At 39.1% G+C, this 27,932-nt stretch overlaps 1 pseudogene; it reads right to left on the bottom strand.

Annotated features, from left to right (window-relative positions):
- Positions 1-27,922, bottom strand: LOC103743569 (annotated as a pseudogene).
- Positions 27,923-27,932: the final 10 nt, after the last annotated feature.

Raw genomic sequence — 27,932 nt, forward strand, 5'->3', positions numbered from 1 at the left:
TCATATCTCCAGCATGTCACTTAGAAGGGCCTGTTGGAAGAGCACATACACTCCAGAATGTCTCCTAGAGGCTATTTCGCTCTGTTTGGTAGCTAGCCTCTTGTCTCTCTCATCAGCAATGGTGAGGCAGATTCTTTTTCCTCAGGGAAGAGAAATCTGTGGTTTGCTACCTTTGCCAATGATAAAAATATTGGAAAGTCAACTGGCAAAGCTGGTACCATTGGCATCTTTCCTGTGAACCACATCAAAAGAGCATGGCTATCTCTCTTTGCTGGTGATCACATCAATTCTTCTCAAGTTAGCACCTCCAGTCACCATACCGGTTACCTGTGTCAAACTTGAAGAAATCAGTTATTTTTCCCATCTTCAAATCAATCTGAATGGTGTCATTCACCTTGATGAGGGGATCAGGGTAGCAAATGGTATGAACACTGTGGGTCACCAGATGAGGGATACCTTTTGTGCCCACTAAGATCTTTCTCACTTTGCATGACTTGGACTCAGCCTCCAATGAACAGCAAAGCAACACTTGGTATCATAGACCAGACAGAAATTCTCTCTAGTCTTGTCAAAGCAGATGACATCCATAAACCCAAGCATGGAGGTTATATCAATTCTGACTTTGTCATCAATCTTAATGAAGCATTACGTGCAAACTTTTTTTACTTCATGACCAGTCAGAGTGTACTTAAGTCTGTTCCTTGGGAAAATGATGAGGGTCAGACATTCTCTCAGCTTGTGGGGATGAGTGGACGGACGAGGAGCAAACAGGCCAGTCAATTTATCTAGCATCTAATGTTTTAAAGCTGGTAAGAACTTCAGATATTTCTTGGGACCACAAAGAGAAATGGCTGTGCTGGGAACAGAAAGAGCATTTTAAAAAATATTTTATTTATTATTTTTATGTTATGTGTATGAGTGTGTTGCCTGCATGTGTGTAAGTGCACCCACATCCTGCAGTGTCTGTGAAGGTCAGAAAAGAGTGTCAGGTCCCCTGGAACTACAGTTATGAAAGGTTGCTAGCTGCCGTGTGGTGCTGGGAATAGACCCCCCAGTTCTCTGCCAGAGCAGTGTTCTTAACTGCTGAGCCATCTCTCTGGCACCAGAAAAAGCATTATTGCTGTAATTTAAAATCTAGCTGGACCTAGGAGGATTGAGAAAAGCCCCAGGTTTGGGATTAAATTCCGATTTTGAGTAGGGTGGTTTGTGGTTGCGGCTGTTGTTCACTTGTTCAGACTGCTCACCTCTTTTTAATTTTGGAGTTTTGTTTTGTTTTTGCCTTGAAATTCTTTTTTATAATTATTTTATTTTTATTTTGTGTGTATGAGTGTGTATATTCCTGCATGTATGTAAGTGCACTCATGTCATGCAATGCCCATGGAAGCCAGAAGAGAGCATAAGATCCCCTAGAACTGGAGTTACCGATGGTTGTTAGCCACTTGTGAGTGCTGGGAACTGAACCAGGGTCCTCTGCAAGAACAGTCAGTACTCTTAACCACTGAGCCAGCTCTTCAGCCCCTGACTTGAAAGTTTACATTGATTGTAATTATCTTTCTTTCTCCCTTCCCCAACTTCAGAACTAATTTATAATCTCCAAATTTCCTGCATTGGTTTTCAAATGTTACTATGTTATGCAATAGAATCTCTTATCTAAAAATGTATAGGAGATATATTCTAAGACACCCCAATGGAGTCAGGAAATGAAGCCATGAGTAGTTCTGACCCTGTGATTGATACATTTTCCTTCTTAATGCTCACTCATCTTGTAGTGTGGTCCTAAATTTGCAGTTTGGTACTCAATAGCAAAACTAACTCAAATTTATTTTTTCTTCCTTATAATTTCATAGATTTGTTCTTTGTAACTTTGGCATGGTGTCTTTTTCTTTGATTCTTAAGTTGAGACCTTTCACCATTTCCCTTTAGGAAACACCTGAAGTTTTATTTCTGGCATATCTGCACGTCTAGCATCATCACTCTTGTGCTCTGGGGGTCATTAGTTAGTGAAATGGGGGTTCTTGAACACAAGCCTTGCAGTGCTGTTCCAACCTGACAATCCAGTCAGGTATAAGGGACAGGCAGGAAGTATATACAGCATGGATATGCTGGACAAGGACCCATCCACTTCCCTGTAACACTGGCCCACCTAGTGCTGGAGTGTATTGCAGTGCTGAAAACAATATGCAATTGAAAATTTGTGAATTATGTGTTTCTGAAATTTCCCATTTAATATTCCCACTTAATATTTAATACTGATCACAGTTGACCACAGCTAACTAAAATAATAGAATGTAAAACCACAGTCCAGGGAAGACTACTGTCTGTAAGAATTATGGGCAAGGGTGTCATGGGGAGGGAAGTTGAAGAGAATGGTTAGGGAAGGTCAATGAAAATGGTGTTTTAAAATTTCTAATGTCTCCTCTACACCCAGACTGCTTACATCAGAGCCAGGAAGGGGTAACAATTCTCAATTCAGTCCCTACAAAGTTAGGTCCTTGTGTCAAAATTTCTATACTAGAAGTACCAAGTTATTGGCCAAACACTAGTCTAGATGAGACTGGGGAATGGTATTTTTAGATATGATTAAGTTTGAATCAATATACTTTTAATAAACAGATCATTTTCCACAGTGTGAGTATGGCCTTATCCCAATCAATGAGGGTGTTGTGTGTATGTGTTTGTGATTATATGTGCACATATGTGGGAGTGCTTGCGTCTGCGTGCATACAGAGGCTGCAGGAGGACACTGACTCTTGCTCTCTCACCCTCACGTGTCTTGTTCTAGCACTCTCTGCCTTATTCCTTTGGCACAGGTGTAGGAATGAGCTTTGTAAAATGGACAGAATCTGAACTAATGTGTGTTTGTTAATTATTTACTTAATAACCACATATTTAGAAGAAGCATTTTATTACATCAGCATTGACATATTCAATAACAATTTTCTGAGCTAGGCTGCATCGCTTACAAAATTGGCTGTACATTTTAGGTTTACAGTTGAATTATTACAGTTATACAATATTGTACTCAGTATAAACCCTATAAGACATAAAATTAAATGAGGATTTAACCTTTAAAAAAGATCTCCATTTCATTATTAAAATACAGAGTTTCATGCAGAAAACTTCAGTTTTAATGCCATTGACATTAAGATGTTTGCACATGCGTTTCTAATCTCTATATATCAGATTATTACTAGTCACAGTTGGTTACTTTCTGAGCTCTGGGGCACCTGAGCATGGATATAAAGTCATCAGGTAGATTTCAGTGATAATGTTTTCCACATCTACTAATTATTAAGGAGTGTTTTAATTAACTTTGGAAAACTATTGTTACTGGGGCATCTGACCTTGATTCTTTGAAACCTCAATTTGCTCCTCTGCCCCAAGATAGTGAATGAATGAGGGTATGCTTGATAATTAACATATCAAAGCACTGAAAAACAATGGCCATCTTCATTGAAAACAATGAAGACTGAGAATAATTGCTTGACCTTGTGTGTATGAGACCTTTTAGGCCTAGGGACTGAAAGGAAAGATTGTTTGATAAGATAGGGGTGAAGCTACATTTGTAGTTACTCAAAATTGATGATGGAGAAATAATTTTGAATAAAAATATGTGTGAAGCCTGACTCTACAGCACAGCTCCAAGAGACATCTGGGGGATCTGGTGTCTTCTAAGTTCAGGTCCACTCTTAAAAACTAGTTAAGTTAGAATCAGGCTGTTTTATTTAGGTATTAACTGTAATGTGGGATGATAATGCCATACACAGGGCTTCTCACTGAACTTGGAGCTAGACTGGCAGTCAGAAAGGTCCAGTTGTCCTGTCTCTGCTTCCCCCACAGAACTGGAGCATAGGCCGTGCCTAGATATTTAAGTAGATGCTGGAGATTTGAACTCAGGTTCTGATACTTGTGCAGAAAGTGCTTTTATCTGCTGAGTCATCTTCCTATCCACATTACAGATGCACAATATCATGCCTAGCTTTTTAGATGTGTGTTGGGAATTGAAACTCAGGTCTTCAAGTTTGCATGACACTAATTTGTCAGTGCAAAAGCACAATTCTCACCTCAACAGGCATAAGAAATAGCTTATTCTGGAACCAAATATAAGTGCCCATGACCCAGCAACATAGATTCAGGTTACCCCAAATTTCATGTTCACAAAAGTAACAGAACAAAAGCCATACATCAAGACATTTCTCAAATACATTGGTGGAAACATTAAGCAAGTGGTTACAGCAAGACAAATCTCAGCTACAGACCTCAGATACTGTCTAATGACACCCAACTTTTTGGTTGGTGGAGCTGGAGGGTCTGCTAAGTTAGTACATTCCAAAAGGTTTTTTAACATGTTAGTCAGTCACAGGATGTTAAGTCAGAAACAGAGGTGGGCAAGGAGTGGCTATTTAGGGGGATAAAGATAGACCAAGATAAGCGGTAATTAGGCTCTGGGCCTGCAACATTCCAAACTCTCTACAACCACTAAAGTTGTTATTAGCTGGTCAGTCTTTGCAGAAGGTTCAGTTAAAGTTTAGTGTAGTTTTTCTGGGAACATCTATTCACACACTTTACCAACTGAGCCATCTCCCCAACACAGATGACAATCTTACGAGAAAAGACTGTAGTCCCCAGAGAAAGAAGCAACTCTGTCTTTAAACTGCCTTAGACCTGGAGTTGTCACATTAGCTCTTCTCTGGATCCCCAGCCTGCTAGATTGCCCTGAATATGTGAGCTATGCCAGCCTCCACCCTCATGTAAGCCAATTTCTTAAATAAACATCTCAGTAGAGAAATAGCTAAGTATGTAGACAGACAGATGATAGACATGCACATATATATATCACACACACACACACAGACACACACAGACACACAGACACACACACACACACACACAAAATCCTATTGCTTCTGCTTCCTTAGCAAACCCTGAATAGCAGTCTTATACACTCAATCTTCCTTACTTTTATCAGGACCATGGCCTTTCTAACCTAGTATATCCAGAATCTTCATTATAATTCAAAACTATAACTGTTTTTACAAAATAACATATTGGATTCAAGCAGTAGAACCTTTATATTTGGATAGGACAATAATATATCTTTACTTGACCAAATTAGTTTCTTAATTGCCCTTGCTCTTGTAGTTAAATGTATCATGTTGATCTTGAACATTTTTAATAAGGAGATTTATATTAGAGACCAAGTTTTAAAATTGTTTTAACTTGAAAGGTTCAGTTTGCAATAAAATGAAATAGATTCTGGTGGATGTTTCTGAACTACCAATAAGGATTAATTGAAACTCAAATGCTGTTTATTTTTGTAATTATATAATTGCTATTCATCCAGCCTTCTTGATTTTTTATGTTAAATAATCATACTTGTATTTCACCCCAGCTTCTCTGTTTAGTTAACCAATTCATTAAGAATGGGGATATTCTGCATTTATTAGCATTCTAATGGACAGACTAATTCCCTGTGGCCCTAACATCTACATGTGCTCAGTGTTTGAGCTCAGCTTTCTCTTGTAAGTGATTATCATTCTTAATTGCAAATGCTAGAAGTTGAAAACTATGCCCTGAAACATCCAGTCCAATCCACCTAAACCGCCCTTGAAAGCAGGGTTCAGTACTGGTACAAGCACCACAAAGAAATCACACAGGCTGAAGACTACGAATCATCAGGAACCAGGGATTCCTGGGCTCTGGGCAGCTTCTGTCCTTCTAGCACTAAAGATCAGTGACTTTGTAGGAGGTGAGGGTGGCTAAGGGTCATGAAATGCTTGTCTCTTCTCTTCCAAAAGGCTGGTAAACCAAGGCCATCATCAACATTCACAAAATTGAATTGTATCAAATATAAACAAAAACAACAAAAGCCACTGGAGACTGACTCTGCCAAAAGATAAAATTACAAAACTAATAATTTTGAATCTTACTGAATTTTATTTGCAATTCATAAATCATCTTATGTAAAGATTTTTAAGACAGTTGGAGCACAGGGCATAACAGAATAGTTAGTTTGGTAAGTGATAAAAACCAAGCAAAGTAACAAATACTGTGATTTGCTTCAGGAGTCCTTCCTTTTAAGTCTTGATTAAGGCAGAGGGACTTTTTTCATTCCATCTTATTTAAACTTTCTTCCAGGTATATATTTTATATTGAGTACATCTCCCTCCCCCACTGTCTTCCCACTGACCTCCCACCCCATGTTGTGACCCCACCCCACCCCCCTATTAATCCCAGGCTTCTTATTATGCCAGTTTATGTTGACTGAGCACTCTATCCTATTGCTGTGAAATTTTGGTTTTCTGGAGAAACTGATGTATTTATGATTCCTTAAAGCTTCAGTTTGGTTAAGTGTCATTAAGATGAATATTTCTATTTTGGTCTGTTGTGGCCAAATACAGCCCCAAAATAACAGTTTCCTATAAGCTTTGTCTGATACCTCTGAGCCATAAACATTTCATCTATTCTTTAAAGCACCTTTGAACATGGACTACAAACTCTTGTATTACATTTAATTAACCACAGTAAGTCAAATACTGGGAGGAAAAAAGAATTCTCTAGCTCTCGTGGGGAGGGAGGGGGCATTTTAATCAATACTGTAGGTAAGCAAAAGAATACTGAATTGCTAGTTATACAGTAGAGCCTGCATTTTATTGGGATGAGAGTAAGGCCCTCTGTGCTGGATTGCTTTAGTGTCAACTTGACACACCTGGGTTGAGGGAGCCTCAACTGGGGAATTGCCTCCATTGGACTGGCCTATGGCCATGTCTGTGGGGCATTTTCTTGATTGTTGAGTGATGTGGGAGGGCCCAGCCCACTGTGGGTAGTGCCAACCCTGGGCGGGTGGGCCTGTGTTAGATAAGAGAGCAGATTGAGCAGGGGCCAGGGGAACAAGCCAGTAAGCAGCGTTCCTCCATGGCCTGTGCTCCAGCTCCTGCCTCCAGGTTCCTGCCCTGAGTTCCTACCTTGGGCTCCCTGATGAACTGTGACCCAAGAGATGTAAGCTGAATAAACCCTTTCCTCCCCAAGTTGGTAGTGGTCAGAGGGTTTTGTCACAGCAGTGGAGAAACAAACTAGGACACCCTCTGAGAAAATTGTATGCAAATGAACTGGCAGACATGCATTGCACTTATCCCTTCTGTTCACAAGAATTCTCCATTATCTCATCAGTCTTCACATAGAAACCTCTAGCTCAGTGATTGCATTTCAAGAGAGTAAAAGCAACATAAAACCAGTGTGGATCTTTGTGAGCACTTCTGACTTCAATCCCATGATGCCGTTCCAGGGAGAAGGTGAAACTCCCTACCCTTTCAGGTTGAGAGAAACCACTGTGTTGAACCAACCAAGCCTTTTTTCATTTCCAGTTGTGTGAGCTTTAACACATTTAAAACTACTTGCTTTTCTTCTGGAAAAAAAAAAAAAAAAGTGTGTTCTAATTTGGTTTCTGCTGTTGTGAAAAATACCATGAACCCAATGCAACTTGGGGGCCAGGCCTGGTGCTGGGGAGGCAGTAGCAGGCTGATCTCTGTGAATTCCAACCCAGTCTACATAGGGAGTTACAGGCCAAGCCAGCTGTAGCTATGGAGATGCTACCTCAAAAAGACCAAAAAAAGAAAAACAAAGCAACTTGGGGAAGAAAGGGTTTATTTGGCTTACAAGTCCTGATCAGACTCAAACATTGAGAGAAGTCAAGGCAAGAACTAAAGGCAGGAACTTGGAGCAGAAACTGAAGCAGAGACCATGGAGGAACTCTGCTTACTGGTTTGTTCCTTCCTGGCTTGCTTACTTTTCTAATACAGCCAAGGCTCAACTGCCTAGGACAGTACTACTCACAGTGGGCTGGGCCCTCCTACATCTATGAACAATTAAGAAAATGCCAGGGCTGCAGAGATGGCTCAGTGGTTAATAGCACTGGTTGCTCTTGCAGAGGACCTGGGTTCAATTCTCAGCACACCCAAATAGTGGCTAACAACAGTCTATAACTCCAGGTCCAGGGATTCTGGAGCCCTCTTCTGACCTCTGTGGGCATTGCATGACAAGGGTGCGCTTACATATATATGCAGGCAATACACTCATACACATAAAATAAAAAAATGAATAAACAAATCAATAAAAGCAACAAATAAAATGCCTCACAGACATGCCTATATGTCAATCTGATAGAGAAAATTCCTCAGTAGAGGTTTCTTCTTCCCAGGTGACTCTAGTTTGTGACAAGCTGACAAAAACTAACCAGCACATAATGAAAATAACTGAGATACAACCAATGTCAGGATTTGACTATGAGATGCCCTGGTAGGCTCAGGACTTGGTTTCCAGCTGGTAGCACTTTTGGGAATGTTGTGAAACCTTTAGGAGGTAGAGCCTTGCTGGAGGAAGTATATCACTTGGGACAGGCTTTAGGTTTAATAGCCTGGCCTTACTTCCTGTTCTCTATCTCTGCTTACTGTGTACAGATGAAATGTGATTAGCTGGCCTCAAGCTTCCGTTGCCATACCTTGTCTGCCATGATGCACTGTATGTCCTCTGGACAATTAAGCCAAAATAAACTTTTTTTTTATTGCCTCACTTGCTTTTAGTCAGGGCATTTTATTACAGTAACAGAAAAGTAACTACGACAAAAAAAAATGGTACCAGGAATAGGGCGTTGCTATGATAAACCTGACCATGCTGCTTTTTGAAGGAATGTAGAGGACTAGGAACTTTGGGCTAGAAAAGCTCTTGGGTTCTGTGGGCAGAACTTAATGGGCCATTTTTGTGGAAGCTTGGAAGACAAAAGTGCTGAGTGATGCAGACAGTGAGGTTTGATTCCTGAGGTTTCAGAGGGGAACAGGGTCTATTAGCAACTGGGCTAGAGGCCTTTCATGTGATATTTTGGCAAAGAATTTGTGTGAGGTTGTATTAAAAAGTAATGTACTAATGTCTTTGGTGGAAGAAATTTCAAGACAGCAGAACATTGAATCTGTGGAATGGTTATTACTGATTACTCTTATGCAGGTCTGCAATGAAAAAGAGCAACAAATGTAACAGAAAGAAAATTTAAAATGTACAGTTTGGACAGGAAAAGAGCCTACCAGTGCATTTCATATTCAAATCATGACATTGTTCGTATCTCAGTTGTTTTCTCAATCATCTAATGAGATGTGGGCGTGCACTGTTATCCTTTATACTTAGGATATTCTCTCAAAAGACCTCAGGCTCATCATTCTAAAAGATGCAACACATGTAATATTGTTTTTTAGTCTTTTCCCTAACTGCATCCTCACCAAGCATCATTCGTGCCAGGCACTTTCTAGGCTCTGGGGATATAAGTTATATAAGGTATTTATTCTGACAGACTGCATTTTTTTTAGTGTTGAGTTTTAAATTGAGACCTAAAGGATAAGAAAAAGTCAGGGACCTGGAGCAGAACATTGAAGACAGAATATTATACACTGAGGGTTCAAAGAGGTAATTCTGTGAGTTCCTATTTTTATATTTTTATATATAACTTTTCACCTGAAACTTCAATGATGTCATCAGGCCTGGAAAGACCTTCGAAGTCTTAGAAGACAGTGTTGAGGGGGTTTATGGCTTTTCCACCACTTATATACTCCCGTTATGTCATATCTCCAGTGAGGTATACTAGACTACAGATTAAATTATAAAAAAGAAAATACAATAATTAATATTAAAAAGTTAAGAGAGAAAAAACTTTTCGTGTTTGTATCAGTTTTTAAGAAAATGTGATTAGGAAGTTTTGAGAATATCTTCAGTGATTCCCTGTTCACTTCCTACATTTGTATGTCAGGCAATCAGCATACCTGGTGTACACACATGTGCCAAATGATAAGGGTGTGGTCCCATGAAAGTGCAGCCTAGAAACGGTTCATTTATCTTTCCCATTCAGCCCATCTCAAGCTCACACTTTTTCCACGTGTCTCTTTTTTGTATTATATAAATTAGGATCCTGGAATTCAAATATGATGAGACTGGACAGGTGAGAGTATGCAGAGTTGTCACTGGGAACATGCATCAGGAAAAATTAGAGTATACAGAGACTTCTTGGAGAGAGCTGGCAAGATGCCATGCTCTTTTTCAGATAAAGTGCGTATCTACAGGAGATGAGAGCTAGAAAACAAAGAAAGGGCGTATTTATTCCTAGCTCCTTCCCTGGAGAGAGGAACATCTCTTGTAAGGATGCTGTCTTCCCCTGAGTTTCTGTAACTGCCCCTCCCTTGCTCCCTTTAGCTGAGAGGGAGAGGAACACCCTGCTGGGCCTAGCCTGGGGCTTTATGCCTTCTTGGTTTCTCTTACACTCTCTCATGCTTTTGTAAATAGCTCCATCTGTTCTTCATTAGAATGCTGACTGATATTCTGCTATTAAATCCTTTGTTCCTGGTCCATCATAGGCATATAGTTCTCTTAGGACAGAGGAGACCCTCTGTAAAGTAGAAAGAATTTAACTTACAGATTTACTGAATCTTTGGATGAACCAAGAGAGGGGCAGGGAAAATTCTACCTTTCCAAAAATTTGGAAGCTGCAGAAATTTCACAAACAGAAGCCAAATCAAATAGTAGACTCTAAGCAGAAGAATCATGTTTGAATTCCCCAGAGCTGGGGTGCAAAACTCCAGTGAGCCAACTCCCTGCAATGTGCTTACTGTCTCTGGTAGGGCTAAAGTTTCCCCCTCACCAATGTGGAAGGCTTACGGGTACTTCTCTTTGTTGGGCCCTCATCTAGAGCCCCACTTTCAGAGGACAGGAGAATTTGCTAATTTCCAGCCTTTCTCCTTGTGATGCAGGAAGTAAAAAGCAAGAAGGAATGATTCTGAGCTGGTAATGAAGAATCTAGCCAAGGCACACTCAGTAAACACTGGATTTGTCTCTGAAAACTCCCCTAAGAGCTTGGAACCTGTTCCCCCTTGCTTAAAGCAAGGGACAATAATAGCAGATGCTACTTCACCACAGGAGATAAAGTGTATGATGGGTAATATTTCTAAAATATTTTTGAATGAGGCAACAGTCCTTCAACAGCTCTTCATTCTATTCCTTTTTCTTCTATTTCTTTTGCTTGCTTGGTTGGTTTGTTGTTTTAATGCCATGAATTCCTTTAGTTCTCCTGTAAGTCCTGTCAATCTCTTTTTAAGTAAAATATATGTGTGTATGTATGCTGAAATTAAAGGTCATGGATAAGACTCAAAGGGAGTGAGTCATTATATTTAAACCCAGTATCAAAATATTTTCATTGTGCCATCGTGGCACACAAACACAAAATAAGATCTATGCATATAACATCTAGTGGAGGTCTGATGGTTATCATAATTTCAGAGTGGTGCTCTGCATAAATGATATTCCAAGCTGTGTACCATATTTTGAGGAATGTCTAAAAATGTGATATTCCTTTGGTGGCAAATCATAGATAGTGGAGTGCAATGCTGTGGCTTGTTATCTATTTCTATAATTGAGCAGAATTCTAAATTCAAGGTAAGCAAGTGTCATAGTTAATATTGATGGTCAATTTAATAGGATCAACATTCATCTAGGAGACAAGCCTCTGGACATGCCCATGAAGGATTATCTAGATTAAGTTGAGGTGGGAAGAGCCCATGGACTGACATCCTGAACTGAATCAAAAGGAGAAAACAAGCTAAGCTAGCATTCATCACTCTCCACTTCCTGAGTGTGAATGTAATGTGACCAGCTGCTTCAGTCACCCACTACCATGACTTTACTGTTATGATGGACTGTACCCTAGAACTGTGAGCCAAAATAAACTCTTTCTTACACTGATTTTGACACAGCAACAACAAAGTAACTAATATAGTATAGGAAAAGGATAATATTTTTCTACCTGTGTTTATAGTTTAAAACTGAAGAATTAGAAAAACCATTGCTCTTAAATGGAATTTTGGGACCTCTTTACAAGGTTGGTTCCTGCTTGTGAAAGAGAGAATAGTATGGTACTTCCATTGAGGTCACCCTCCCCATCAGGCATAGGAGCCTAAATGTCTTCCGAAGGTCATGGAGAGGAAATCAGCCATTCTTTTCCTCCTTCTATGAATTTCCTTACTGTTAGCAAGAAGTTTCCCATGGGTTCAGGAGAATCACCAGGAAACTCTAAATTGCCCAGTTACTGGTGGGAAAGCCCTTACTGCATCACTGTAATGCCACAACATCTGGAGACAAATGAGATCAATAGGGAAACATACTAGGCCAAAGACCAAACTGTCCAAAGCAGAAGTGGATCTGAAAATGTCTGTACATCTGCAACAGTAGGATCTGATGAGGAGCAGAGGCTTGTGTGTCAGACACATTCAGATTGCACAGTTGACTCTGTTATAATTATGTTTCAGAGCAGATGACTTCACGTCTCAAGCCTCAGGTTCCCCACCTGTGAAAGGGAGAAAAAGAGATTGACAAAGGTGCAAACCACCGAGGGTATGAAAGGGGTTTGGCACACTGAATGACATAAAGTAAGTGTTCCATTATTGTCGGCTTTCAGAAGTAGAACACTGTGAAATCCTCCCCTCCTCCTCCCGCACCCCTCACACGTGTATGTTTCAAGTTGTATGTGTGAATGACCAGATGTAGCATATCACCTGCACAAACATGCTGCTAAATTGGATCCTTGACTATACTAAAAGGACTCAAACAACAATCCCATGCTTCTCTTGTGCCATGATGTGAAAGGAGAGCCAGTGGGGTGTTTCGTCCACGAAAGCAATGTCTAACAAAAGTAATGGTCCATTGCAAGACTTATGTCCTTGAGCCGAGCAAACTACATTTTTGTTCAGCTTAGACCTGTAAAATCCTGTCATAACTGTCTGCTTCTCAAATAGAGTTCAGTCCACTGCCAAACTCCAAAATAAGATGCTCAGTTACTTCACCCAGCTGTTCACTTCAGTTAGTGCATGTCAATACAAGTGAGGTCTATTATGGTTCAGTGATTTTCCACAACTTGTCAGTCAGCACACCCTTTTCCTGGTTCCCGCTCCCTCCCTTGTGGCGCCCGGACTTCTTACAGAATTTCTTACCACTTTGTTCAGCTTCTGTTTCCCTGGTGCCTTCTTTCTCACTTTCTTTTTGAATGTTTTATGAAAAACCAACAACACATCTGAACACTTGCCAGAAGATGAAAGACACGCAAACTTAGAAACAGAAAAATGCACATGATCCCTCCCTGCCAAACACAGAGCCTGGAGCCTGAAACTTTAATCTCGAAGGAACTACTGTTTACCTTCCAGCAATAAGCTAATATATCTACCAACTCTCAGCTAACAACATGTAAATGAAAACCTGTTCAAGAGCAAATTCCAAAGGCAAATCATTTGAAAAATAATGCCCAGAATTCACTGTGTGGATTGTATGGAGCAGCTTCTGTGGTCTCTGACTTCCTCGTGTGGTAGCTTAGATCCCTTTTCAAAATGACTGTCCCTGCCAGGGAACCAAAGAGCCACAGGGCATCACCCCCAAAGATGCTAGATGGGAAAATCAAGAAAATTAAGGGCACACAGAAAATGCACACATGGTCTGGAGGACTTAATTAACCTAGATGCTTATACAGCTCAATTGAACCACTATCAAAGAGCATCCGTGTACAGCACACTGCTTTTTTTTTGTGCAACTAGAAAGTACTGGAACTTATTGTCACACAGCCACTCCTGAGCAGAGTCAGAGTTGACACAGTGAATTTATCCTTGGAATACCTCTAAGGGGGCCCTCCAGGAAGCCACATAAATGTAAAACCATTTATTGTTTCTATCCAGTGCTTTTATTTTTTTCTATCATGTATTATTAATATATCTGAATGTAAAGTGAAAAAATAATCTTTTACAAGTTGACCAGTTCATCCGTAATTCCAGCACTTAGGAAGCTGATGCAAGAGAGCTTGTCTCAAAAGGAAACAAAAAGAGGTGGGGGTGATTATTTCAAGATCTGCATAAATTTGTCACCATTTTAAAAGTAGCAATGGCGCTTACAGACACAAATAGCTGGCTAAGAACATACCCTTCCCTCAGTCCTGTATTAGTGATTGTCCTGGTTACAGAACCTTAACTAGAAACTAGATGGCCCTTTTTCTCTTTCTCTACCTAGGACATAATAGTAAGATGCACTGCAGGTGATGCAAGAAAACCTACTACTTAAGGAATGCCTGCTATGTGCTAGGTACTCTTCTGGGAACTGAAACACAGAGGTGAACAAGATGGGATCTACAGTCTCCTAGAGCCTGTATTTCAGAGATGCAGCACTGATACTAATCAGATAAAAGTAAGTACTCAATTAAAATTTAGGCTGAAATAACAGGATTAAAGTTCTATGTTGTTTTTACTTATAATCTATTTATTCAAAGCTCAATAAACTCATGAATAAAGTAAAAAAAATAAGTATTCAAGATAACTTCAATTATTTAAATGTGCTTTAAAAGAAAATAGGGTGACTATGATAGAGTACACTTTGAAGATGTCTCAAGGATAATATGCTTAGACAACAGTGATAAAAAATCATTACATGTACATAATGGAACAAACTATTTTAAGCAAAAGGGACAACAGGTAAAGGCTCTTGGCAAGTATGGCTTATGTGAAGTCAAGGGAGAAGGCCACAGTGGCCAGAGGAGACATAAGGAGACTGGTACAAGGTAAGCCAAAGAAGCGGGCAGGGCCAGCTTAGTTAGTGGTAAAGAGCTTACATTCCCAATATTCCCTTGGTAGCCATGGAAGTCTGTTTCCAGGACAGATACCAAAATCCATGGATGCACAAGTCTCTTACATGAAATAGCATCATATTTGCATGGAACCTGTGTAATCCTCTCTTACTTTAAATCATCTCTAGATTACTCTAATATCTAACCCAATGTAAGTGCTACACAAACAGCTATACTCTGTTGTACATGAATGTAGAACTATGGAATACGGAGGGGTAATTACATGTTTAATTTATTTTAAAGCTATTGGAGAATTTCAAGTAGAAGACAGATCTAGAATGATTTCATAGCTAGAAAATCAGTGAGGAGAAGGCCTAGTGGCTGCTCTCAAGGAGCTGGTGACACAAGACGACCACTACTATGAGGCAGGAATCAAAGGATCAAGTGCAGTGCTGAGTGAAGATTGCACATTTTCTCCTCCAGCCACAGCAGCCAGCTGGTAGCTGAGGTTCGTATGTGCCACACATATATGTACTCTATTTCAGGAGTTCAACCCTGAAGCATAAAATTAGTGCCTCTGAACTCAAGAAGAAATATTCACCACTTTTATTTTTCTTTTTTGAAGTGCAGCACAAACTTTTAGAGAATACAATGAAATCTTTTCAGTTTTTACAGAAAAGGTTTGTGTGGTAAAAGTCCTGACATCCAATCTTTCATCTGTTTGATTTGTGGAAAAGGAGAAGTATAATCCCCTGAGCATTTCATATTCAAAGCAATCACTCTTCTTTTGTGTTTTCTGATGGAGACTTTTGAAAAGGAATATTTAAAATTCTGACCCTAATTGATAAAAAGTGAAGTCATTCTTGATGTAATGCCTTTCATCCAGGAGCTGGTCTTGCCCACAGGAGAATAGTTCCTGGGATGAGAATTTCTGGGTTCTTAAAATTGCTCAGTAACCTAGAACAAACATTTTCACCTTAGGGACTGGCCTTGGCTTCTCATAGCTAAAACAAAAGACCTAATTTTTAAGCTGTACCTAAGTTCTTCCATGTCAGCTTCTAGTGATCCACTAATCCTTCTATACTTGGGTTGATTTTGAAGACCACCATTCTGGTCTTGATCCTGTACACTGAGAAAAGAATAGGGCAGTGGATTTAGGGCACTCTATATATCCTGGGCTGTAGAGGAGGAACTATGTAACGTCTTCAGTAGAGCAATCCTTATAAAGAGGAGATAAACAATATCTGTGCCAACTATTTGTGACTTCCAAGAAGGCTGACATTAACTTACTTTCAAATATTTGAATACTTAATGGTTTATGAAAGTATATAAGACCTGCATCAAAGAACTCATGATCCATCTTAGTAGGTAAGAAATAAATAGATGAGAATTTAAATATCATGATGCATGTCAAGTAATGTGATATACGACAAAGTGTTACATAATTGTATTAAATGAAAAGACATAGAAAAATGTAAATTTAGGAAAAATTGAGCTCATAACTTCTGAGAGATGAACTCACTCATTTACTTAATATATCCAATTGTCTAACAAGTGCTTTGGGGCATGCTCAATTTGCCAAGAGTTTTGCTAGCTCTGGAAAAGAAGTGGTAAGCCAAGATGGTCATACTGTTGGATGCATGGATCAATAATTGGAATCTTCAGGAGAGGTTCATTCCTGATGATATGTGGAAATTTTCCTCTCATGCTTGCCAACAGAAAGATGTGCATAGATCAAACTATAAACTTAGGCTATCAGAATCTCCTGTGACTTATCCCAAGACATGCAGAATTACAGAATCATCCAATAATTTACCTTTTACCTTTTTTTCCGCCTGTGTCCTCTCCAAGGAGCACATTGCTTCAACTTAAATGTCTCTGGAAAGAAAAATGTCCATTTCTAATAAATTTGAAAAGGTATTTTAACGATGATAATTGAGCTAATTCTTTACCTTTTAACATAAATGATGGCACGCTGATAGGATAATGGTAGACCATCCCAAGATTCCTTTAACTCATTTGCTCTTTTAGCAGAGGCTGCTACTGTATTCTTCATGTAACACCAGGATATGCTTTATAATAATAGTACTAGTAATAATAATAAACAATATTAACAAGAAACATTATTATTATTACTACTATCACTATTGAGTTGGGGTTTCATTGTAGTTCTGAGTGGCCTGGAACTTGCTAAGTAGACAAGACTAGCTGAACCCACAGAGATTCTTCTACCTCTGCCTCCCAAGTGCTTGGATTAGAGGCATGAGCTACCATGCTCAGCCAGGGTACACTTTAAGAAAGAGAACATACTCAAGCCAATTTCCCAAGTTTAAAAGCTCTTCCTGGAAGTTTATCTCAGTTTCTTCTTTCAGCGTCTCAATTAGGATGACTTTGTAATCATCAAATGTGGCTCTTTGCATGTACTGGTTTTTCAATGAGCCAGGTTTCCTAGATGTTAATAACTCTGGCACTCAGAAATATATCTATACACAGAGAAAGTGAGTCACATGATTTCAGAAATCTATCACTTTACTCCACTTAGACTTACATCTTACAGTGACTTCCATTGACAACCTACTCTTTTATTCATTAAATTAGTGTCTACTACACATTAGACAATCTGCTGCTCTGCACCAATGATCCAATGGTGAGCAATCCCTGTTTACCCTCATGGTTGCAAGGGAGAGGCACCCGCACCCATACCGTTTGGGTCATGAATGTCATTGGTTCTTAGACATTTGACATACTGCTATAAATAGACTGTAGACACAGTGGCTTACTGTCAGGGAGTCACACCACGTTTCCAGGATTGGACCCACAGTAACACACAGTTGACAATCTTCTGGGTTTGGTTTGACTTTAGCAAGATTTCTCTTCGTGGAGGCTAAGTGACCACCATCAACTGTGAACTTACCTCTTTCAGCATTGCCAGAGAAAAGAACCCTAATCCCCCACAGTCCATGAAGGTCCTATGATCAAATTTCATTGACTTGAATTGGGTCACATACCCATTTCTGGTCCAGTCAGGTCTAGAAGGCTAAAAATACAGTGATTGATCAGGGCTGAACCACATCCTGGATCAGGGTAGCGGGTAAAGTAAGGACAGTTCTCTGAACCTAGTAGTCAATAGGACAGAGAGCAAGAAAGAGCTGGGAGGAAACCTGGGGAGTAGATTCTTGGCAGGCAAAAACAACAGATGTCCTCTACAGGAAGAAACCTTTTCTAAAGCAGGTTTACATCTTTTCACGAAAGAAGACAAACTCTCATGTGGGGATAAAAATAAACAGTGAACATTTTTCTTAGTGGCAGGCCCAGGGACAGAGCTCGGTCTTCGGACTCATAGTTCAACTGATCCTTTATAAGTGTCTTCCTTCTAAAAGTTAGTCATGGGACTGGAGAGATGGCTCTCCAGGCTGGAGAGCGGTTAAGAACACTGACTGCTCTTGCAGAGGGCCCAGGTTCAATTCCCAGCACCCACATGGCAGTTACTAACAGTCCTAACTCCAGTTCCAGGGTAATCCGAAGCCTTCTTCTGACCTCCACGGCATTGCATGACACGGGTGCACTCACATACATGCAGGCAATACACTCATACACATAAAATAAAAATAATAAAAACAATATATTTTAAAGTCAGTAACACAATTTGTGAGATCCAGCACAAAATGAAAATGTGGACTCCTTGTTTAAAAAAATATTTAGAATTGTAAGATGACCACAGCAGAACACCAACCAAGTAGATAGATCAAACTCATATGAAGCCCACTGTCCTCAGCCAACATGAATCTTCTGTATACATTGCACAGTATTTGTCAGAGTATAGAATTACCAGGAATTATAATAAATGGCATTACCTTCAAAGACCATCTGCCCAGCTTTCAGTCTATGGCAGAGATGGAAGAGTTACAACAGACAGCCAGAAAGAGAAGTGACTTTGGAGAGACATATGACATTGGGATCTGTCATGCCAACACACCTTCTACAAGAGTGAGTGCTTTCTTGGGATGAAAAAATAGGGTGTGGAAAGAGGAGAATAATCCCATCTCCAAGTTGGGTAAGCAGACTGAATGGTATTAGATAAGGTTCTGGGTGCCATTTTTCTTGAAAACATTCTTCAAGGCTTAAAGAACATAAACCAAGCCTATAGCACCATATATCTTTCAGACAAGACAAAATATTCTGTTGTTTAAGCTACCCAGCCTATAGCATTTTGTTATGGCAAGCCTGGGAGGCATATACAGTACTTAATAAATATCTTCCCAGTACATTAGAGAGTACTTTAAGGGCTAGGCTAATTAGAAAAGAGAGGATATAGAGTAAGCACTAGAATTGTCAGTAACAAAATGGAAGACCCAAAACTAATATTTGGAAGTCACAGAAAAGTAGACATTAGAAAATATAAGGAAAACCTTCAACCAACAACAATCAGACTTTGTGATAATTCGTCAGGGAAGAAAACTGCAAACCTCTAGCGTCTAAGAGCAGTTCAGGAGCCCAGTCACAGAGGAAAGCCAGCAGGCAGTCTGGTCTGATGAAGGCCCAAATGCAAGCGCTCTTGGGAAGCAAGATGGAGGCAATTCCTGCCTCACCAGAATAGTTACTCTAAGACATACACATACAGAGAAAAGGTCATGTGAGGACTGAGAGAAAACAGCTAACAAAAACCAAGGAGAAAGGCTTCTAGGAGGAGAGACAGCCTTTCTGAGACTTAGAAGAAATGTGAAGATTATAAATCCCTTAAAAAATTCTTAATGGAATAGTGTACATCAATTTGCAAAGGAAATTTTCAGAGTTAAGACACGGCTATGTAGAATCACAGCTTAAAATAAAATACTTATAAGGCAAGTTTTAAATATATATATATAAAAGCATAACTTGGGGCTGGAAAGATGACTCAGCAGTTAAAAGCACTTATATCTCTTCCAGAAGACCCAGGTCTGGTTCCCACTACCCGCATGGCAGCTAAAACCTGTCCTTAACTCCAGTTCCAGGAGAACTGACTTCCCTTCTGCAACATGTGGTGCAGTTATATGCAGGCATACACATAAACTAAAAGGAAATAATTTTTTAAAAAATTAAAGCATACTTCAGGCATTTGACACAATTTTAGTCTTCTCTCTCTTTGGTACAGTTTTATTAAGTTAGTAAGAAGAGTCACTATATTGTATTGACGTGAATAAATTTTCACAATACAAACATACTGTTAGACTATCTCTCTGAGGGTATCTAGCTATAAATCCTAAATCTCAAGTCCAAATTACCTGTCTCCATTTTTCTTCCTGTTGCTGTGAAAACATACCCTGACAAAAGTAACTTAAGGGAGAATGGGTTTATTTAGCTCACAGTCCCAGGTTCTTGTTCATTACAGCAGAGAATTCACAATGGCAGGAGCTAAATATAATGTGGCATTACATCCACAGTCAAGAACAGAGAGCCATGAATGAAGCTTTGCTAGTGCTCAGCTTCCTCTCCCTTTCTATTACAGCCCAGGTCCTGCCCACAATTAACATGTCTCTTCCCACATCAGTTAACATAATCAAGACAGTCACTCGGAGGCATACCCAAAGGTCCCCCATCTCAGGTGACTCTAGGTCGTTTCAAGTTGACAATTAAAATTAATCATCACTCTGCCAAATCAGGAGAAGTGCTGTAGATTCCTCAGGGGAGGGAAAGAAAATAGAGGGTATAGTCTTAGGGGTGGTAAATTCATCCTTTCACTCTTTAATGAGATTCAGAACTGATGAGCAAAGGAAAAAACAAGTGCAAGAGACCAAAGTATAGAAATCAGCTCAGGCAAGGCCACATCTTACCTGCAAGTCATTTGTGCTCATGACCTCACCTATCACTTAGACCAAAGGGTACAACTAACTAACCCTCCTTTTATTTATTTATTTTTTGACAGTCTATAAATCCTGCAAGGCAGCCCTGTACAATAAATACAATGTGAGCCACACCAATAGTTTTAATTTTTAGCAGCCAAGTTAAAAAGGAAAAGGAAACAGGCAAAATTAGTTTTGACACTGCATTTCATTTAACTCTCTATATCTAAAATATATCAATATGGGATCAAATATGAGTTCTCTAATGAGATATTTCACATTCCTTTTTGGAATCTGGAAAGTCTGTGGAATATTCTGCACGGGTGTCGCATTGCTTTTTTGACTAGCCTCATTTTGAGTTCTTTAACCAGACGCCACTGATGGTTACACTGGACAGGGCGGAGCAAGTGTGATGGGAAACCTGCCAGGGATTTCTCTGTGACTCAGGGCTGTGAGGAAGAAATAAGCATGCATTTGCAGCACAACATGTTTGTATTTGCTCCTTTCAAAATTGTGCACATGCAGTGTGTTGAAAATAAACATATTCTATATGCACAAAACCAATTCAAGATGAGATACAAACAAAATAAACACATTCCTATAACCTTTATTTATTGATTACTTTGGATGAGACACAAATACATTCCTTTAACCTTTATTTATTGATTACTTTGAAATGTTTCTCACTATTATTAGTAAATATTCAATAAAGAAGCATTGTTCTATTTGAAAATTTTTATTTAACACATATAATTAAGCAAATTGAAGCTCTGTACTGTTTCCTTTGTTTTTATTCTTTGTTTTAATGGCTGTCAAACATGAAAAATAAGATGTCTCTCAAAAATAAATCAACCTAAAATTAATGAGCGTATTACTGGCTGCACTTAAAATCATATTTATTTTTCCTTCTCATCCTCCACTTATAAAAAAAATGTCTTGGTAACAATTCTGTAAGTAAATTTCTGCTTCCCTGATGTCAGTCGGTAGCTTTCAGTTTCATTCCTGTATTTCTAACACACATATTCAAAGCCTGAACTCTTTATTATGAAGATTTGCAAAATGACTGGAAAATTTTGTAAGGTGACCCTGCACAGTCCTGTTCTAAATTTTCTATCCTTATATTTACAAGACAAGCATACCTCTCACCACTCATCAAAGAAGCTTCTTTCTGCAAAAGATGGAGACAGTTACAAAGTTCCACAACTGGTCAGACTTGGAGAATATGTGACTGTGAGATGCATAGTCCCAAGTGACACCCCTACACCTAAGGTTCAAAGAACATGGTAGACAAGGGGGCAGAAAGAATGTAAGAGCCATAAGGACAAGACCCCTGCTGCTAGTTAATGCATTCCAGACATGAAAGGGAAGCTGCACAGTGAAATCTCCATGGTACGGTAGTCTAACAAGATCTGCATAATGACAAAACCAGTTGACATGCCAATTTCATCGGTTCCTTTCTCAAGATGAAGAACTGTAGGCAATCAATGGATGCTGAAAGGGGAAGAATCAGTTTTCTCTAGGGACTAACAACCTGAGATGTTCTCTAATCCTAAGTGGGCGGTCCTAAACACAGGTACACAAGAGTACCACTAAATGGACTCAGTGTATCACACACACACACACACACACACACACAAACACACATACACACATACACACACGTATGTGTATGATGTATGTATGTGTTGCAATAATAACTCTTGAATTTGGTGATATGTCAGACAAATGTAGTTTTTTATGTTTATTATCATAACTTAGTCTGTCAAACATCACAAATGAAGACATGCTAAAATGTTCCTATTTTCATCTGTCAAATAAAATTCCTATATTTTATCATGTCTTAAAAGTTGTTTTTTTCTTATCCTCATTGTTTTTCCGTGTATATCCCAGAAATATTTTGATGTAAAGAAATATTTCCTAGCTTGTCACTTTATTGTTGATTTGTATTATTTCAACCACAATTTATCACTTTAGGTAAAATAAGCTTTTACCAATGCTATGTGACTTTTTGTTTTTAATTGACTACACCATATAGCCTTAAGATTGTCATCAAGTCACAGTAGCTGAAGTTAAAGGGAAGCTTATTTCCTTTTTGGGTAAAAGGAATCCATAAATGAATGAGCACACCACAATGACAGAGCTCTCCGTTGTCTCCCATCTTTGTAGCTTTGCCATTTTCAGCATACCTTCTAAATGCCAGCTGGATTCCTCAAGGTCCTGCCTATGAATCCGTATTCCAGTTGGGATAAGCAGCCTCTTACTTGCCAATGCTCCCTGCCTCTTGATATTCAGCCCTTTCTGCATTCCCCCTATTGCCTGCCAGACCTAGACATCTGCTCTAGTAAATGGAGTCCAGCAAAAATTATGGAATGTCACATCCATGACTGGTCACAAAAGCTTGAGATTTCTATCTTGCACGCTTTCCCTTGTTGGCACTGCCTCTTGTGTTCTAGCCTGCTTACTTTGATGAAGAAAGGTGCCATGTTGACAGCTGCCCTATGGAAACCCTATGTGGCAAAGAATTGAGGGATCCAATGAGGACCAAAGGCTTTCAGCCCAACATAGCAGTGAATCCTGCTAATGACAATGTCAGTGAATTTGGGTTTCATAACCTTCCCTAATGGAGCCTTGGAGTGCCTATGGCCTAGGAAAAATCATGATTACAGCCTTCTCAGAGTCTCTGAGCAAGAGGATTCACCTAAGCCATGCCCCAATCCCTGAACTATAGAAACCAGCTGTGATACAGTAAATGTTGCTATTTTAAGTCACTAAATTGTCAAGGTAATTTGTTATGTATCAATAGGTAACTATTATATAAGCCAAAAGAGAGAGAAAGGAGAAGAAAACAGGTATGTCTTCTTCCCTTTGAGGGTACTTTACAGAAGTTCATTAACTTCTACAGAAGAGCATAAGCATTCATACATTATTGGACAGAACTCATAAGAAAGTATAGCTGCAAGGGAGGCCAGGAAATACATTTTTATCCAAATAGTTATATTCTCTGTTGTTTATTGGAGTTCTTTTTTTTGAAAAAAGAAAGGAATAGAAAAATAAATATTGATATAAAGTCTCTGCTAAAGTTATTAACTAAGTAACCAGCCTCAATTTTAAAAAAGATCGTAAAATTTCATAAATTCTCAGCTCAAGAATAATGTGGCTATAAACATTGGTTAAAATGATAGTTTTTCTTTATGTTCTGGATATAATTTTAACAATAATCTCATGCTATCTAAAGCTAACTACTCATGTATTATTCAGATACCTTAGGACTAAGATCATAATACAAATCATACTTCAAGCTTTTTCTCAAAAATTTTGAGAAGAGGGGAAATTTTATGTTAGAACTGGCTAAATCATTCTGTTCATTTTCTTGTGTTTCCATAACTAAATATCATAAACTGGATGTTTTTAGCAACAGAAATATAATTTCACACCATTTTGGAGGTTAGAAGTCTCAGATCAGTGGCAGCATGGACAGGTCCTACTAAGGATTCTTTTCTGGATTCTAGACAATTGACTTCTCATTCTGTTCTTTTGTGGCAAAAAGAAAAGCAGATGCTTCTACAGGGCTCCAATCCTTTCTAAATATAGGTCCATTATTATAACTTCATTTCACCATGATTGCCCTCTTAAAAGCCTATCTCCAAAAAAGGTCACACCGTGGGGCAGAGTTGTAGCACATGAAGTCAGGGAGTATACTTTTTGGACCAGATCAATGATCACAGTTTTAAACTCAGAATGTTGATAAAGATCTTACACTAGGAGGAAAAGAAGCAAGAGACATTTTCTTATTCACTTGTGTTTGCACTAAGTATTGCCTTACTATTTCTCAGAGGAATCTATTAAAACCATTCATCTTTCCTGAAGTTGAATAAAATATGTAAGTCCTGCTCTAAATCTAAATTTTTCTCATTTTATGTTATAAATCATCTTCCATGCTTCTCTCATGGTGTCTGCAGGTTCACTCATGATATGGAACCACATTAATCTGTTTAGTACATATTGTAAATCTTAACACATTTTTGTTTACATACAAATAAATGGACATTCTAGTATCTTCTAGAAACATTTCCAAATATTTAGGAGCATTGTACCTTTGAGAACACTATGGATACCATTGTGCTTCTTCAACAGAGTCTGTAGGTTTTAAGGAAGTCCATAACCTACATGAAGTTTTATGCAAAGAGATATTTTTGCATATACACTTAAGGTAGTGATGAATAATACCTGCCTTGTGGTGTTATTTGAAGTTTTAAATGAGAAAATCTATTTTAAATGCATAGTCCAGTTTCTACCACAAAGTAAGCTCTCTACAACTGCTATCTCAGTATACGTAAGCACGGTACTCAGTATCACTGCCACTGGCACTGAGGCAAGCTGGCAGTGCAGCACTTCAGCTGGGGAAATGGTAAAGCCCACATGTCTTGTGATTGTGGTGTCCTGGGTGTGAAAAACCACAAGAAATTTCCATTCTTACTCATGATTTTATGAAGGTTCTGTTCCTAAATAGTTTCCTCCTTTGTTTAAAAAATATACTATTAATCAAAATCAGTTGTTTTATTCTTGGCTTTGGCTAAATGCTGGCAAACAATGGTGCAGAAGAAATTGTGGTCCTTCTTACCATGGGGTGTTCTTTACCTCATTTAGTCTCACCAAAGACACAAGCTGGAAGGGGCTAAACTGGAGAAGGGTATGGATCTCTTCTAAGGGAGAGTGGCCTCGAAAGGCTTCTCTGAGGAGGCAGCATTTAAATTGAAACCTAAAAGGAAAGAAATGACTAAGTGACGCAAAAGTTTAGGGAACAGCGTAGGCAAAACCATATGGTTGTAAAGAGCTTGACATTTTCAAATCCTTCCACCAACATGGCTATGGTATAGTAGGTGAGGAGGAAAATTTTGTAAGATAAGATTGGAAAAATGAAAATGGGACAGATGATCTGTGGTTTCTGTTATATGTAGCTGGAACCACTGGGTGACTTTATTTTAAGGTCCCTTTTGATGCTACATGGAGAGTGACTATAGAGGGGCACAAATGGATGAAGTCATCCAAGTGATTATTTACTTCATCTTAGACTGAATGATGCCAACTGAGATAGCAATGGCAGACAGATGGGAGTGCTTGTTAGGGATGAAACTGAGAAGACTTCCAATGGGATTGGTATAGAATGGGAAAGAAAGATGCTCATCAGGATTCTTGCTTAAATAACAGGGTGGATGGTGATGCAATTTGTTGATATGTTAATGACCAAGTGAAGATGGAAAGTCATTTGGAATACAAAAATGAAGAGTTCCATCTTGTTATTATTAAGTTTAAGATGGCTCTGAGGAACACAATGGGCACAAATGGTAAAGTCATTTGAATATGTAAATAAAGCTTAGAAAAAAAAGGACTAGAGATATAATTTTGTGTGCAATTGGCATAAATGTGGTATTTAAATTCATGGGAACTGATAAAGCACTTGTTCCAGAGAGAGAGAGAGAGGGAGAGAATAAGCCCTAAAGGCCATGAAATACACACACTAAACACACAGAGAAGCCAGCTGCAGTGAATGCAGAGAAAGAGCAGCTTATGGAGAAGGTAAATCAGGAGAAGATAGCATCATGAAAGTCAAGTGGGGAAAATATGTCCAAAAAGAGAGGATGTTGTGCCGAAAGTTCCTGATGTATCAACTGTAATGAAGACATTGCTTTGGTCAAATGCAAGTCATCAAAGATTTTTATGAGCAATTTAAATGGCTGCTTTCCATGAGGGAATTTAATAATTTAATAAGAGGGAACTGAAGGTTAGAAAGTGAATATGTAGGTAACTCTTTTGAGAAGTTTCACATAAAAGAATAGAGAGATGGGATCATAAATAGAGTAATGCAAGGGTCAAAGAAATGTTTTGGTTTTGTTGATTTTATGATGGGAGATAGTGGAACATGTTTCATTGTTGAGAGAAATGAATCAGCAGAGAGGAAAGACAGACTATTTACTGGAAGGGAAGGGCATGAAACCTGCACCACTTGAGGGAGAGTGGGGGCTTCAGAAGAGGCACACAGTCCCCATTGTGACCAGAGGGAAGTAGGAAGGGATTCCAGATTGCAAGTAAGGGTTATTTTGGTCCTTCGGATGTTGGTGGCTTCTGATTTCTCAATACAGCATGAGGGGAGCTCAGTTGGAATGCAGGGAAGAATGGTGAGGCATGAGGAGACAGGAGGGGGCGCAACATAGTATTCTGAGCATATGGGAAGTCAAACCTGCTAAGGAAGCAGGAGTGTTGGAGGGCACCAGGGGCCTAGCAGGAAAAACAAGTACACCCATCACAGTGAAAGCATCCTCTCTTGCGAGCTTATCTGTTAACATCAGCTCAGTTCTAAGCCTGAAGAAGACAGGTAAGGTTCACCCAGGTTGGTGGTTTTCTAGGAGATGGTGGAGAAAAGAATGACAGTGGATCTATCATAATACAAAAGAATCCAGTCGGGAGTATCTAGACAAAAGAAAGACAAGCTCAATTATAGTCTATTAAGTTTTGAAATGGGCAGACATCATCCTTAATCAAATGACAAGCCAAAAACTCTAAGATGAGACAATAAGTTTTCCTGTTAATGCTGTGCATCTAGTTTGGGGTTTCCTTTACAGCCATTGGTCTGAGCATTTGCTTATAGTCTCACATAATCATAGCAACAATTGTTTAACCATAGTTTAACGACTGAGCATTGGCTTCCTGTCATTTCATATTCTCTGCTGATAAGTGAGCAATGCCTCCGACTTGACTATTTTTGCTTATAGAGAGAGAGCACTGAATTCAAAATCATCTCAAAGCCGTTCATTTCCATCTTTTCTACTTAATTCCAACAGGTGGGGGAATTCCTATGAGCCACTTTACTTACGCAGATATTTGGAGTATGTTACTTCATTCGTTCATTGCAGTCTCTGTCAGCAAATAGTCTTTAAGGAATTCCAATGAAAACATATACCTGTGACTTCATCTAAATTAAACTCTCCAGTGAATGCCATCTGGCTGCTAGTCAGCATGGATTTTTGCCACCCACACATACTCTTAAAGGTCAAAACTTCAGACTGTCTCTCCTACAGGAAACAGTTGAAAACAAGTATAGCTTAGTAATCAATTATTTCTCAAAAGTTTTGTTTACACAGCCTCTAATTCCTGAACTTGAACCTCAAGTAAGTTGGTTCAGTTTGTGCCATATTGTATCACATTAAAGTCATTCCCAATGATTCACACTGAGCAGGTCTTCATCCTGACCTGTCCCAGGCTATACTTGGCTCCTTTCTTCTCTCTTTTACATGACAGCACTACTTTCCTGGCTTCATGTTTTTGCTTTCCTCCTGAGCCATATTCAGTCTCATTTTGGTCATCTCAAGTTTTTGGGCATTCTGAGTAACAAGCATATCCCTTCTGGTCTGTGGTGATCACTGGAGCCTTAGATGTTGGCACAGGCCTTCAGAACCATTACAAACCCTTTGTCTGCCATGACCGCAAGT

Source organism: Nannospalax galili, unplaced genomic scaffold, assembly GCF_000622305.1.
Source record: "Nannospalax galili isolate Female #2095 unplaced genomic scaffold, S.galili_v1.0 scaffold222, whole genome shotgun sequence".
In the NCBI taxonomy this organism is placed as follows: domain Eukaryota; kingdom Metazoa; phylum Chordata; class Mammalia; order Rodentia; family Spalacidae; genus Nannospalax; species Nannospalax galili.